Source organism: Haemaphysalis longicornis, unplaced genomic scaffold (assembly GCF_048455015.1).
Source record: "Haemaphysalis longicornis isolate Haplotype H1 unplaced genomic scaffold, Haemaphysalis longicornis Haplotype H1 scaffold_2, whole genome shotgun sequence".
Taxonomy (NCBI): domain Eukaryota; kingdom Metazoa; phylum Arthropoda; class Arachnida; order Ixodida; family Ixodidae; genus Haemaphysalis; species Haemaphysalis longicornis.
The window spans coordinates 113692571-113706747 of NW_027526295.1; positions in this window are offsets into that span (position 1 = coordinate 113692571).

A 14177-nucleotide genomic window follows, 5' to 3' on the forward strand; every position below is an offset into this window, starting at 1 on the left:
CAAAAAGAAAACTACCGTTTTTTCGTGTTGCTCTTAGGAGCAGTATTAACGAAGTGGGCCTGAAACAATGAAGCCGCAACCTGGCTCTCGTCATTCCCCCGTCCGCCATCTGGCCCTGGCTGTCGCTTTGTTAAATTTTGGCTGCTAAAGGCGCCGGATCTTTCCTCTGTAATAGAAGTGCCGGAGAGAACGGCAACCAGAAAGTTTACATCACGGAAGAGAGCTGCGGAGGGAACATAGAAGGCAGTGTGTTCAACAGAAAAAAGCCACCACGCAATGCACCAGCAGGCCCTTGATTCTCCACTGAAATTCGGAAGTAGCTTCAATGCGTGTGTCTGAAAGTCAGAGAAGAAGGGGCCAGCCAGACGATGTTGAGAGAGTTGGAACTGCAGTGCAATGATTCACGTCATGCAAGCACTATACATGGGTTATATATAGGTAAAGCCACCGCTTCCCAATTTACCATTGACCCTTGAAACTCTAGAAAACAATGGCTACGACAGTGCGTTTTTGCAAGAGAGGAAACACGAGCTTTTGTTATCCACTGTGCATATAATATGGCCTGGAGAATCCAGCCGTGACATCGAGAAGTTCATAAGTACGCGCTTTGCATGGGCTAGAATTGCTGAAGCGAACACTAACAACCGTTGGAAATTTAAATGGGCTGATTTCAAAAACAGACAGGAATTGGGTCCTCCAATCTATGCAAAACGTTTTGGTTTATCCTGCTACTGTTATCTAAATAACTCAAATACTCAACTAAAGTAATCTTCTGATTTAACTATCACCAGTAGTCAAAATTGTAACAAAAAAAGCAGTGTGCGCAATGTTAATTACACACTTTATTCACCCCCGTTAGCAAATGGCAAAATTGCCTGCATCTCCAATTTAAAAACCTTGTGACCAGCTGGACAGCTTGGCCAAAAATTTTCTCTCACAGTTGAGAATCACACATGATTTGGTGTCAATGCTGCGATTTGGAGCTTCCCGGCGAATACTTCTCGATTCATATCCCGTTCTCTGCTTTCGGTCAGGCTAGCGATCACAAAAAGGATGTTTACAACAAAGCATACGTCCCGGTAGAATTGGTCTGCCAGAGGGTTTTTTGGCAGAGACGTTACCTATAGGTAAAGCGCGTACAGAAAGGACTCGCCAGTAAATCCTAGGGCTACATTGCAATTGTTTATGGAGCTTGAAGTGTGTTTTGGTGCAATGGCAGAAAGGCAGCAGCTTTTTCATGAGGCCGGTGGGCTCATACCACGACTACGTTTACAGTCGTATTACTACAAATGGTATGCTTACAAGAAGGCCGCTTTGTCCACCCTTCAGCCGGACTGTTTGCTAGACTACGGAGGGCGCTGCCAGTGGGGTGCTATGTCGGTCTTTAATGCTGTCGAATTACCACTCTCCCATTCACAACGCATCCTGTTTACATGCAGCATGTTTGCCTTTACCTGCACTTTTTCTGTAAATATTCATCCTGTAAAGAAACGTTTTTGACAGCAAAGCTAGTTTGGGCTTTTAGTTAAGCTATCGCGTATTACCAGAAAACTCAGCCAAGCTGAGCGCGCGTGAGCGTGCGCCTCACAAAGTGGGCCAGACGTCATCTAGTCTTGCGCGTGGGCGTGCGCAACGTAAGGAGGTCACAAAAAATATCAATAAAAATTAATGAGTGCCTGTGGGCCTGTGCTTCGTGAGGAGTGCCATGCCTTGACCCGCTCCACCACGCATAATACTCTGGCCAGCCTTCTTAGTGTTATCTAACCCGGACAGTTCTTCTCGCCAGTTAACATGCGCTCGCCCATGAACTGGGAAGTACACAAACTGAGTTCCCGCTACAGACGCAAGTATTGCAAAGCCGTTTGCCGCAGGTTCTAGCGCGTGCTAACGCGGTCCACTTTGATAAAGATGTGAAAGCCTGCTTACTAGACTATACGGGCGTGCCAGTCATGCAGAACTCTGGGAGGAATATTCACAAATTTACGTTAGCTGCAACAGCCCTGTCTCCTGCTAAGTGTGAGGCGATGCCAGAGTTTCTGTAGCCTTGAGCCAGTAGTGCAGGCTGAGCAAATTTTTTTTTATCAAGCAAGCGGCAGGGACGGACATTGTGGCACGCCAATGGTCTACTCTGGGGGAGTGATTCATGACAGATTCGTAAACGCACCAGAAAATATGTTCCAGTTGAACACTTAATAGGAGCCTAAACGCCAAGTGCGGACGTGCTGTGCATCCTTCTTTCACATCTTCGGCTTAAATTGTGTGACGAGAAAACCTTTGGGTAACTTTATGAAGCCCACCTTTTCAGGAAAAAAACGCATGCTGGAGAGAACAACGGGTGCCCAGGTTTATCGTGCACCCCATTGGACTGCCCTCAGTGCATCGTGTTTCCATGACCACATAACGCGCACTCTTCAGTTTATGTGCACTTCTCTGCTGATGTATATACTGGAGATAACGAGACCTTTACCCACGATTTCAAAAGTTTCAAAGATAAGGATGTCAGGATACCGCATTCATAAATACGCTATTGTCGCTCATTGAAATATTAAAGACGTTATTCCTCCTTGGGCTCCTTAAAACCGACATTTTTCGTCTTTCTGTCTGTCAGATGTCTAGCCAAAGATCAAAAGGAATACTTGAAGAAGAGGTATATATAGCCAAACGTTTCCAAACTAAATTTTAAAAGGCAGTGCATACTTGTCAATGTTATTCAAAAAAGAACAAAAATGTCGTGCATATATGCGGCAAGAGATCAATGAACAATTTGTCATTTTTTCTGTTCTTTATTTCGTGTATAACATCCGACTAAACCAATGCCTTTCGGCGCGTGTAGATATGTTAAGAAAATATGAATAAACTGCAACTCGTGCAGCTATTTTCATTGAGCGCTAATATCTGACTGCTATTTACGATAGCAAATAAAGTCATGCACGCAATCGTCTATAGATTACGATGGCTGAACGGGGACCCTGATCGTGAGGTATTCTTTTGCGATTGTTTGAGTTTTAGCTTTGAGACACAGGCAATCTGGACTTTGAATGATTGACCTTGTAGTTTGTCTCAAAATTAGTTTTGACTTTTCATCGCAGCGGCTTTGAGTGTTTCACGTCGTCATTTAATTTTTTGCAAAGAAAGCTTTGCGTTAAACCATCGTCGACGTTAAACCTAGGGGTGCGCGATTTTTCTGTCTAATTGTGCACGTCCATACACCCATCTCCAAATCCAGACAACTTCATCGTGGAGGAATAGTTCACTCGGATAGACCTCTGCTTCATAACGCGAAGTACCCACGTTAGTTTCCGACCACTGGAAGCATCTCAATTTTGCTTCACTTTACCCATGATTATCATGATTGCCAGAGACAGTTAGCTTTCTGGAGTGCGTCTTCTACTCGACATAGCCATTGGTGAGATACAGAAAGCTTAGCCTTATAAATGTACATACCATACAATATTTTGACCCAAAATAAAAAGAAAGAACGCAACAAGCCGTGGCCACGTGGCAGCCTTCTAAGTTCTACCCAAATGAAAGGTGTAGCGGAAGAACGACACAAGCGAGACCGGCGCCATGGCTTCTCTTAGCGTGGATGACAGATTTAATGGCACGGCTAGTTTGGTTGTGATGATGAGGGTAACCTACCCATACCCAACAGGAGATTGAATATCCTCCGGCAACCAATATAATACATAGTTGAACAATGGAACCGCAACCTTAACATTTTGGTTTTTTGTCATAGTCAGCCCTTGAAAAGAGGTCGTCGAATTCGTCAGTCACCTTTTATGTTTTCATCGATGCATGCGCCATCGTGCAGCCTTCTGCACACGCTGGTGGCGCCATTGCGTAGTGTATGAAAACCAAACAGTTCGAATAGCTCACTGAATCGTCTTCAGTCCCGTAGGTTTGTATGAACTGCAGTAAAGGTGGTGTCAGGCCATTCTGAAATTTTTTGCGCAGCTGTAGGTTTGGTGTAGCGAGTACAGTGGTGCTCCTCCATCATTGTCGTCTGCCTCCAGTTTTTCTTTGGCCTTTTCCACTTCTGAAACGCTTTCCTTCGTGCGGGGTGTCAGAGTATTAACATGCGGCTGTGCTGCTTCTTGACCACACCTCGCTGTTTCTTGGCAGAGACAAGAAGTTAACAGTAAAAGTTTTTTGGCTGTTTTAATTTCAGTTCGACGAATTAACTGACTCGCGCGTGACTGCAGCCTTCTCAACTACTTCGACGGTAGGAGACTGTCGGGTCTTAAAAAGTTCCGATAAGGATTCACCCTTCATGAAGTCTGAAACAAGGATGTACTCAAGCCCAAATAGCGCAGGCTCTAGATTTTCTTTCCCGTCCTTAAACTAACTTTTTCGTCTTCCATTTGGATGGAAGCTGTCGAATCGTCCTTGTCTGAGCCAGGCGTGGCATTGCATTATTCAGACTTGCGTTATTCAGCCTTCTTTTTTGTTGAGACGATCGAAGCTAACTCGGTGTTGGGTCCCACCTGCCCGTTCGTGTGTTCAGCCTTTTGGCACGAAGAATTCTGCGGTGCGACGACGGCTTGGTCCTGTAAGAAGACTTGCGAGACGTTACCAGGCAAAGTGTTCTTGATTGGCCTCTCTTCGTCTGTTAGGAACAAGAATCGCTTCTCCGTGCACCCCGTCGCATTGGATGGAGCATCTTCTTGCACCAGCATCATGGAGACGTTACACTTCGACGCACCTCCTGGCTTCTCGCTACCACCAGTCGCGTTTGAGTATGCCGTGATGTACGCAAAGGGAAATAAGGTGTTCTCACGTCGTTTTTTCAGCCTCATAGATGGAAACATCAACGGGTCTGTTTACTCTCCGCTGGAGCATTCCTTGATAGAGGGTATCGCTCTGAAGGGTCCACTTTGATCCTCACGCTGACGATGTCAGAAAAGTCCATTTGGTCACGGGTTGTCAACTCTAAATGGTTCCCAGACCCTGGCATTCACGTGACGCATCATTAAATGTTGCATCCTTCAGTCTTGGCCCGACAATGCGAGGCCGGTGCCCGTGGGTCCACGAGATAGTCGCCTTCATTGGTTGTCGACAGAACACTGCTGGCCTCAATGGTCAGTGGTGGAGGGACATTTCTCTTGTTTGAGCTGGCATTGGTGGTGCCTCGCATGCCGGACGCCTTCGGGACTTTTCAAGGCATTGCGAAGCCTGTTGAGGGCACGGCATATATCTCGTGGGTAAGGCAGCGTCTCGACGTATTCGTGCTCGACTTCCTCATGGTCAAGAAGAATGATTATTTTCCGGCTTATCTCGGTCATTGCGGCATGCTTGCTCTCAAGCAGATCAATGGTCTCTTGCAAGCCGCGCGCAGGTGGTGAAGGGACCTGCACAACCTCACTCCCTGCCTTCAGCAGTCTCGCAGAATAGAGCCCCGAATGATGCGTTACTGCCGGTGCAACGTATCCATTCCACACTTACTGTCGGTCGTCACCGGACCGTCAGTGCCATCCATGCCAACATTCGTTTGAGGGTGGAGCTTATAAGCGGAAACAACAGTCAAAATCGCGTGGTTCTGGGAAGCGTTAGCCCGAGCGGACGTCGGTGGTCTCCTTCGTCGCGTGCGGTCCTTCTCCCGGATTTAACGGCACCAAAAATGTAGCAGAAGAACTGCACAAGCGAAGAACCACACCATGGCTGCCCTCAGCGGGGATCACAGATTTAATGACACAGCGAGTTTGTTCACCATAATGATGATAATCGACCCGTACCCAACAGGAGATTTAACAAAAGGTTCGAGAAGATAGCGCGCAAGCAGTTGCAGGTGCGAAAATTGTCTGCAGAAAAAGTTACCTGTGCTTACCAAGTGAGGCCAAAACAGGAAGGAAAGAGCATGACAGGCGGGCGATGGAGAGGATAGGGCCGTTTCTTTACAGAGCTGCAGAAGAATATCTCCTTTTGATGATTTTTGGAGCGGAGTGAGCAGATACGCAGCCAATTTTCGTCTCTGACATCTGCGACTGCTTGCCTGCTCCAGCGTGGCCGTAGTCACCAATTTCCATAGACGTAATCACTTCAAAACTAAAATGCAGCTCTTTTAATCGGATTCTTGGTGAAGCTGAATGGGATAATAACGCCGTCATTGATAACATGCGCACCTACATTTCAGCAGTCAATTTGGGCTCGGTGCACCCAGTGATGTGTCAGGGAGGCATTGTGAAAAAAACACAATGCCTGGGACCGAGTTCCTGAGATATGTTTTCGAAAGCTTTGCTGCAGTCGGTTACAAAGTGGTCCTATTGAAAATCGGTACGTAACCCTATCCACTATTCTACTAAACTTCCTTATACATTCACCCAGAAAAAGTGCTAATATTTCGGCGGAGGTAAATCTTCATTGCTGACAGTTCCTGCCGCTGTCTTTCGGATTTGTTTTACTCTAACAACCCTTCTGCACTATCTCTACCTATGTAGCATCCACCTAACGCCTACCTTGCACAGAGGTATTTCAGGACTTAAAACAGAAGAGGTACAGACAACCGCTCGTATCTAAACTAATGATTGAGGAAAGCGATCTTCTTTCATACGCCACATCTAACTTAGAGCGGGGAGGGGGTGGGGGGGGGGGGGTTAGGCTGGAGGCACTACACGAAACGTCTGACCCTATAATTCTAAAACCTATTACGGGTAGTGAACTTGGCATTGCGACACGCAATGCCTAAAAAGGCGGGAGTATCAGCGCCGCCTGAGAACAATAGCCTCCAGAATAGGCATTCTCCTGCAATAAAATAGGCTTCAGACACCCTGTTTTGAAATGCTTTGTTCAGCAACGTTCTTTTGGTCACAGTGCAAAGTCTGAATCCAAGTGAAGGAATGCCCTTCGCTAAACTACGCTTAGTCACTGCTGCTATTATGCTTGTCTGGAAACAAACACCGCAACGTAAAGTTGGTTCCAGACCTCAACGGCTGTACTTAAACAATTACTATAACTTTTTGTGCGCTCTTGACCTAAACATTGCAACTGGTTCTTTGTATAGGTTTCTGTTATAGAAGACAACTCCACAAAACCAATTGTTCGAAGTACTTAGGTTGTCACCAGTGCAGTGTCGTGTGCAGGTTGACAAATTTATACAATATTATTGTTCGGATCACGTCGCTCTGAGGTCACCTGAGGACACTGCAATACTGTATGAAGCGTCATTTGCTTCCAGCTTCAGGATTCTGCAACGTTAGCAATACAGTAGGAAAAATCATTAGCCGTTTTGTTTTTTGAAATGGATTATCAAGTAATGTGCAATTGTGCACCTTTCAAATTATCCTAAAGAACACTCAGCGTTTTCAACACCCCTGTTTTCAATTAAAACGTTCAACACGGAAGCATTCAAGAAAGGACGCAAAGCTCATGGACTGGTCAAAAGCGAATACTCCAGTTTACGCGAGAATTATTTACCCATTCGACGTGGTTTAAAACGATTATTTCAATTTTCTCCGTGACGCTTTACGTTTTGGTACACCGGTGCGGTTAGAGTTGGACTTTGTCGTTGAAACACAAAACAGAATAAATCGTGATCAAAATTACTTTAAAATCAAATATTACGTGCGAAATGACAGCATAGTATATAAACGATGCACAAGCTGCGCATTTCGCTTAACGTAACGCGAGGCAGAATTTATAATTTTTATTCAACTTACATAGGCGGGAAATTTCACCACCCTCTGTACCCACTTTTGATTATAGCGATTTCCGTAGCGCTGACAGCAGACTAAAAATAAAACAACTTTTGACCGTGGCGAATTTCAATCGTATTATTAGCTATTCGTAATTTATGTTCAACCTTATATGGAAAATTGCCACCAACAATCTCCGGTTCGATGTATGTGGACGACATACAAATATCATTTAAATCGTGTAATATGTCCATATGTGAAGGACAGATCCACCTTGGGGCAAACAAGCTTCCTCGCTGGGCTGATCAAAACGGTTTTAGGATTAATCCTGGAAAGAGTACCTGCGTCGTTTTCTCCAAGAGGCGCGGTATCCAACCCGACCCTGAAATTAAATTGAATGGTGACTTGATTCCTGTAAAAAAGGAACTCAAATTTCTAGGCGTCGTATTAGACGAGAAACTAACATTCATCCCTCACATCAGACAACTAAACATAAATGCATCAAAGCAATAAACATACTTAAGGTCCTTTCACACCACTCCTATGGCGCGGACAAGCAACTCCTCTTACGTGTATTCACAAGCTTGGTGGGGTCCCGCTTGGACTATGGGAGCGTGGTTTATGGGTCAGCAACAAAAACAGCGCTGAAAATGCTAGACCCAGTGCTTCACTTGGGGCTCCGCCTCGCGTCGGGCGCTTTCCGTACAAGCCCCGTACAAAGCCTATACGTCGAGTGCGATAAATGGTCCCTAGATCATCAGCCAACATACATAGATCTTCTGTACGCTTTTAAAATTTCGTCAATAACCGATCATTCTTTCAAACCATTTATTTGTGATGCACCCATTTCCCAACTTCTTCTTAATCGTCCATCTATCTCTGCTCCGTTCTCACATAGGATGAGACAGGAAGTGTCAGAATTATCTGTCACCTTTTCAGACACTTACAAATCAACCCTTTCCGACTTTTTCCCACCGTGGCAGCTTCGCCCCGTGTCGCGCGATTTGTCGTTTGTAGCGATTGATAAAAAACGAGTACCCACAATTGTAATTCCTCAGCACTTCATGTTCCTTCAAGAGAAATACGAGTGTGCATAAATTTTTAGCGACGCGTCAAAAATAGCCCGTATGGTGTCGTGTGCTGCGCACGGACCTGATTTTAGGGTATCTAACACCCTAAACTCGAAAAGCAGCATTTTTACGGCTGAAGCATATGGCATAGTTCTGGTTTTAAAGCACATAGTTCATCATAAAATTTCCAAGTCCATCATCTTTACAGATTCCTTGAGTGTAGTACGTGCATTGTCATCTAAGCAGCTTTGTAAAAACCATGTTATTCATTTAGTTTACAAAACCATTATGTCAGCATATGCATTAAGTCTTGAAGTGACCGTATGCTGGGTGCCAGGTCACTCGGGGATCACCGGAAAGGAGACAGCAGATCAAATGGCCGCTGCTGCTGCACTTGCAAACACTGTGGACATAACAATACCGTACACTGACGTTAAATCACACATTAGACAACACCTTCGCAATATATGGCAAGCACACTGGAATGAACAGGCAGACAACAAACTACACGTTATAAAGACACTCTTGGGAGCATACACCACTGACACACATAACAGGCACAATGAAGTTACCCTGGCTCGATTACGGATAGGCCACACGCATGCAACACACTCATGCCTGCTCACGGGATCTCCCAGACCCTTGTGTAGCAGGTGTGGAGACGGCCTATGCGTGATCCATGTGCTACTTCAATGCAAAGCACTCCACGCAACACGACAGAAACACTTCGCCGACCTCTACAGACAACACATTCCACTGCACCCAGCATTGTTTTTAGGGGATGACCCCATGATTCTTGTACAACGCACCTTTAAGTTTCTTAGTGACATCAAGTTTTTACACCTCGTTTCCTATGACGCGTAGTTGCTTTTAAACACGATTTCATGCCACGCACCGTCACAACCTGGCCTTTTACACCAGCCATCCTCATTGTCTTTTACTGAATTCACTTTTTTAACGGTTTTAGCGTTTACGGTTACATCCTTCATACCTAACCACCGTTTTGGCGCTCTTTGCCCTCGTTGGCCTTGCGCCATAAAACACCAAACATCATCATCATCATCTTCCGCAGGCGTCAGACGCTACTTTCGGCTCCGCTTAGACCTAAGACAACAAAGATGCGGCTCGCCGCAAATAGACTTTTACAACCTCTTTCTGAATAGAATTATCTTAACACGAAAGTGTTTTATGCCGGCGTACAGCAAAGCCTCACAGACGTCATATCCGTCACGGAAACGACATCGCGATAACACGTTCCACTGATGCAGGGGCGGTAGTTTTCTAGCCCACGATGACTCCGGCCGGAATGGAAGTTGCGAGACGCTCTCCCAGCTGAGCTACGAACTCACGATGATGAGGATAGTTGGGTTTTATTGGCGCAAGGCCGACTAAGGGCAAAGAGCGCCAGTGAAGAAGTTACTGAATTTTGATGAGACCGTAAATCGTAAAACATGTGACTACATGTAAACGTGACTCAAAACAAAAGACAATGAAGATGGCTGGTGTATAGGGCCAGTATGATTACAAGTGATATGACAAGAGCTGCAGAAATTTTACCTCAGCTAAAAACTTAAAAAACACGTTGACTAGAAAACATTGGTTCGTCGGCTAAAAAGTATAATGGGTGCAGTGGGATGTGTCGTCTGTATAATTAATTGAAATGTTTGTGTCGTGTTGTGTCAAGTGTCTTGCATGTGATTAGTATGTGGACTACTGATAGGCCCCTTCCACACCTGTTACACGTCGGTCCCGAAGTTCCAGTGAGCAGGTGGCAGTGCGTTACATGTGTGTGGCCCACCCACAGCCTAGCCAGGGCGACTTCAGTGTATCTGTTGTGTGTGTCAGTTGTGTAGCGTCTCAAATGTGGTTTGATTACATGTAGTTTGTTGTCTGTTTGTTGAATTCAGTGCGATTTTCATATGTTACGAAGCTGTCGTATGATGTGTGTCTTTAGGTCGCTCTAAGTTACTGTTGTAATGTCAACTGTAGTCATGAGAGCAGCATCACCAGCCGTTTGATCGGCGGCCTCATTGCCAGGCATTCCACGCTGTCCTGGTAGCCAGCATTTAGTTATTTCAAGATTTGAGGCGTATGCAGTCATTAGTACCTTGAAAAGAGCATTGATCACATAGTTTTTAGATGACGTTCCTAATGACAGTGCCTGTACAACGCTTAGAGAATCTGTGTACACGATGGACTTGAAAATTTCATGTTTGATTATGTGGTTTGAAACGAGTAAAATGCCAGACGCTTCTGGCGTGTAAATACTGTTATGAAAATTCGTTGTTTTGCTAACTCTCCAATTTGGTCCGTGCGCTGCGCAAGAGACAGTAGAACCAGTTTTCGACGCGTCGCTATAGAATTATGCGCACCTGTACTTGTCCTGCAGGAACGGGAAGTGCTGCAGAATTGCACTGCTGGGTACCCTATTTTTTCCAGTAGTGTGAATGATAGGTCGCATGATACAGGACGAAGCTGTCATGATGGAATAAAATAATGGATGGGTGTCTTGTGCGTGTCTGACAGAGGGACCTTCAGTGCAGAAGCCTCCTCTCTAACTCTGAGAGAGAAAGGTAAGGGGATAGATGGCCTTTTTAAAAAGAGTTGTAAATTTTAAGATCGTTCTCGATAGGATTAAAAGGATTGTTGGTAAGAGACAGATCTTAGATGCATACAGCAAGTCAACATACTCCCGCTGATGCCCTAGGCACCGTTTGTCCCACTCGATATACAGACTCTCGACAGGACTAGTGCGGAAAGCGCCGCATGGCAGGCGAAGGTCAAGATGCAGCACGGAGTCGAGGATTTTGAGTGCTGTCTTTGTAGCAGACCCATACACGACACTGCCGTAGACGATCCGAGACCCCACCAAGGCCGTGTAAAGGCGCAGCAGGAGTTCTTTGTCGTCCCCATAAGATTGATGTGAGAGGACCTTAAGAATATTCATAGTTTTTAAGCATCTGCATTTAAGCTGTCTGATATGCGGGTTGGATGTAAGGTTTTCATCGAATAAAATACCTAAGAACTTGTGTCCCTTGTTCACATGAATCGACACGCTGTTAAGAGTGAAGTCTCGGTCTAGGTGGCCCCACGCTTTGTGGTTGCTTATAATTTTTAAATGCACAAAAATATATGCTGCTGTTCACCCATATAAAGAAATAGAAGCCAAAGTCTGAGCAAGTAAACAATATTCAATCAGCATTAGGCGTCCTCGTAGGGCTGCTATTGATTTTCACGGTATTGTGAGCGTTGTTTACTACTTTAAGATGGTGACCAGCAAGTGGACTATGACAGATTAGCGCTTCGTCTTCATCTATACATAATCAACAGCACTACCTCTTAAGCCTGCGCTTCCTCATCTTCACTCTTGTACATATTCATCATCATGATGTGTGGTTACTCGAGCATTTGGACTTCTACAATAAACGTCACACCGGACCTCTGTCTCTCAGTATAATAATTACAAGTTAGCAAAATTCAATGCGAAATACCAAAATAAAAATTGGATATAGGTTGCGTGCTCTTGAATTTCCTGATCTTGAAATGTTGTGAATTTCGGGAACGTAATTTTCGGTTTCCTAAAACTGAGGCTAGCGCTGTAAAACTGTCTGCAACGCGAAACCGACTCATTATTGGACCAGACGTTTTATTGTAACCTGTTTCTGATTGCTTAGAGGTATGATAAAAATGCCCAAGTGAAATGAATTGCTGTCTTCAGCGCCTGCCAAGTGGCCCGACCAACATAACATTTATTCAGCCTAAGGCGCAGCCTTTTGTCGATTTTTCTATTAAACAATGACGAATGCCCGGACAAGCATAGGTATACCAGTTAAGAATGATAAAGACCCAGGCAGATAGTAAGAGATAAAAATAGTGCGAGCATTTTTCACCACACAACCGGCGATGGAGAATTCCGGAGGACAATTACCCCACTTTGGCAGCATCTGTATATACCCCTCAGCACCTGCGCATGCGGCACAGTTTGTTCATCATCTATGTACATGATCATCATCATCGTGTGTTTGGGGTTCTTTCGGATAGAACGTTTCAATAAACGCCATGCCTGGTTTTCGTTTGTCAAGTGCTAAGTGCTGTGTATTGTCCTTCGACATTCTCCACTGCCGGAATAACGGTAAAGAATGCCCACATTAGCAATGTATAAAAATTCAGATTTCAAGAAGCATTATATTTAATTTCAGTTTCTCAGTACCACGGCGAGGGCTAGACTCCTGAACCAATCATGGTAAGAACCCAATTTTTTGTAGCGTGTTTAGGAGTGTTTCAGGGGTTAAAAAGGTGAAAACAAAAACTCGGGAGGTTTTGAAAAAAAATTTCTTTTCAGAGTGGCCTCATACCTTAAACGTCATTTCACTTTCTGTGCGGCGCATCATCAATTCACTAAGGTTCTTGCACAGTATTACTCTTTTAGCTAATTGCCTTTCCGAAAGAACCTAACTCACGTGCGCCTTTCTGTGCGGCGCGGCATCAATTCACTAAGGTTCTTGCACAGTATTACTCTTTTAGCTAATTGCCTTTCCGAAAGAACCTAACTCACGTGCGCCATGCCAAATACAATCCAGAGTAATCGTGTCTTACCGCTCACTCCTTTTCAAACGCACACCAAAGCATTTAAATTGAGATTTTTTTTTTCAAGAATCACATAACAGGCACGTTGCATTAGGACCATGTCAACGAATAAATTTCTGGTATTTATTGGAACTAGTGTGTGCGTGTGGATGCGCCTGTGTGTGTGCGTATGTGCGTTTGTGCGTCTGCGTCTGCGTATGTGTGCGTGTCTGCTGTGTATGTGTGCGGCCATGCGTGCGTGCGTGCGTGCGTGCGTGCGTGTTCCTATGTGTGATAGTGTTCCTTCGTTTCCCGAGTAGACCCATTCCTGCTATTCCCTGGATAGCCTGTAGGATTTACAAATAAAACATTATATAAATAAATTGCCAAAGTTCGAAAAGATCTGCTGCGCTGGCAAGGGAAGAAGGATTGAATGTCGGGGTCACTGCTTTCTCTTTATGTTTCCTCCAGCACATAACGTGCTGAAGGCGGGCTGCCAAGAGGCGGAAACGGCAAAACCCTGGCCGGCTTTGCGCTGACTCTCTTCACTGTGGAAAAACTGATGACGCTGCACAGTTTATGCCAGTGTCTGCCCAAGTAATCACTGTGATTACTCTGCAAAAAAAAAACTTCAGCGAGCGCATGCTTCTTTATTGGTTTATTCACTTTTCATAACGTGTATATATTACCATTGAAAATGCAATTATGAATAAGAAAAAGTGCGAACTCGACATGTGTAGAAAGGAGGCCTGGCCAAGTGCAAAATGCCGAGTTAATGCTTCACCCATGTTTATGCAATTCATATTTCTTTCGTAAGGTCAACTTTAAGAACAAACAAGCATGTTAAAAGCGATGAATGTCCTGTAAGCAAGCCTTACTCACTCATACTTTACCCTTGCTTGTGAAAGCGATC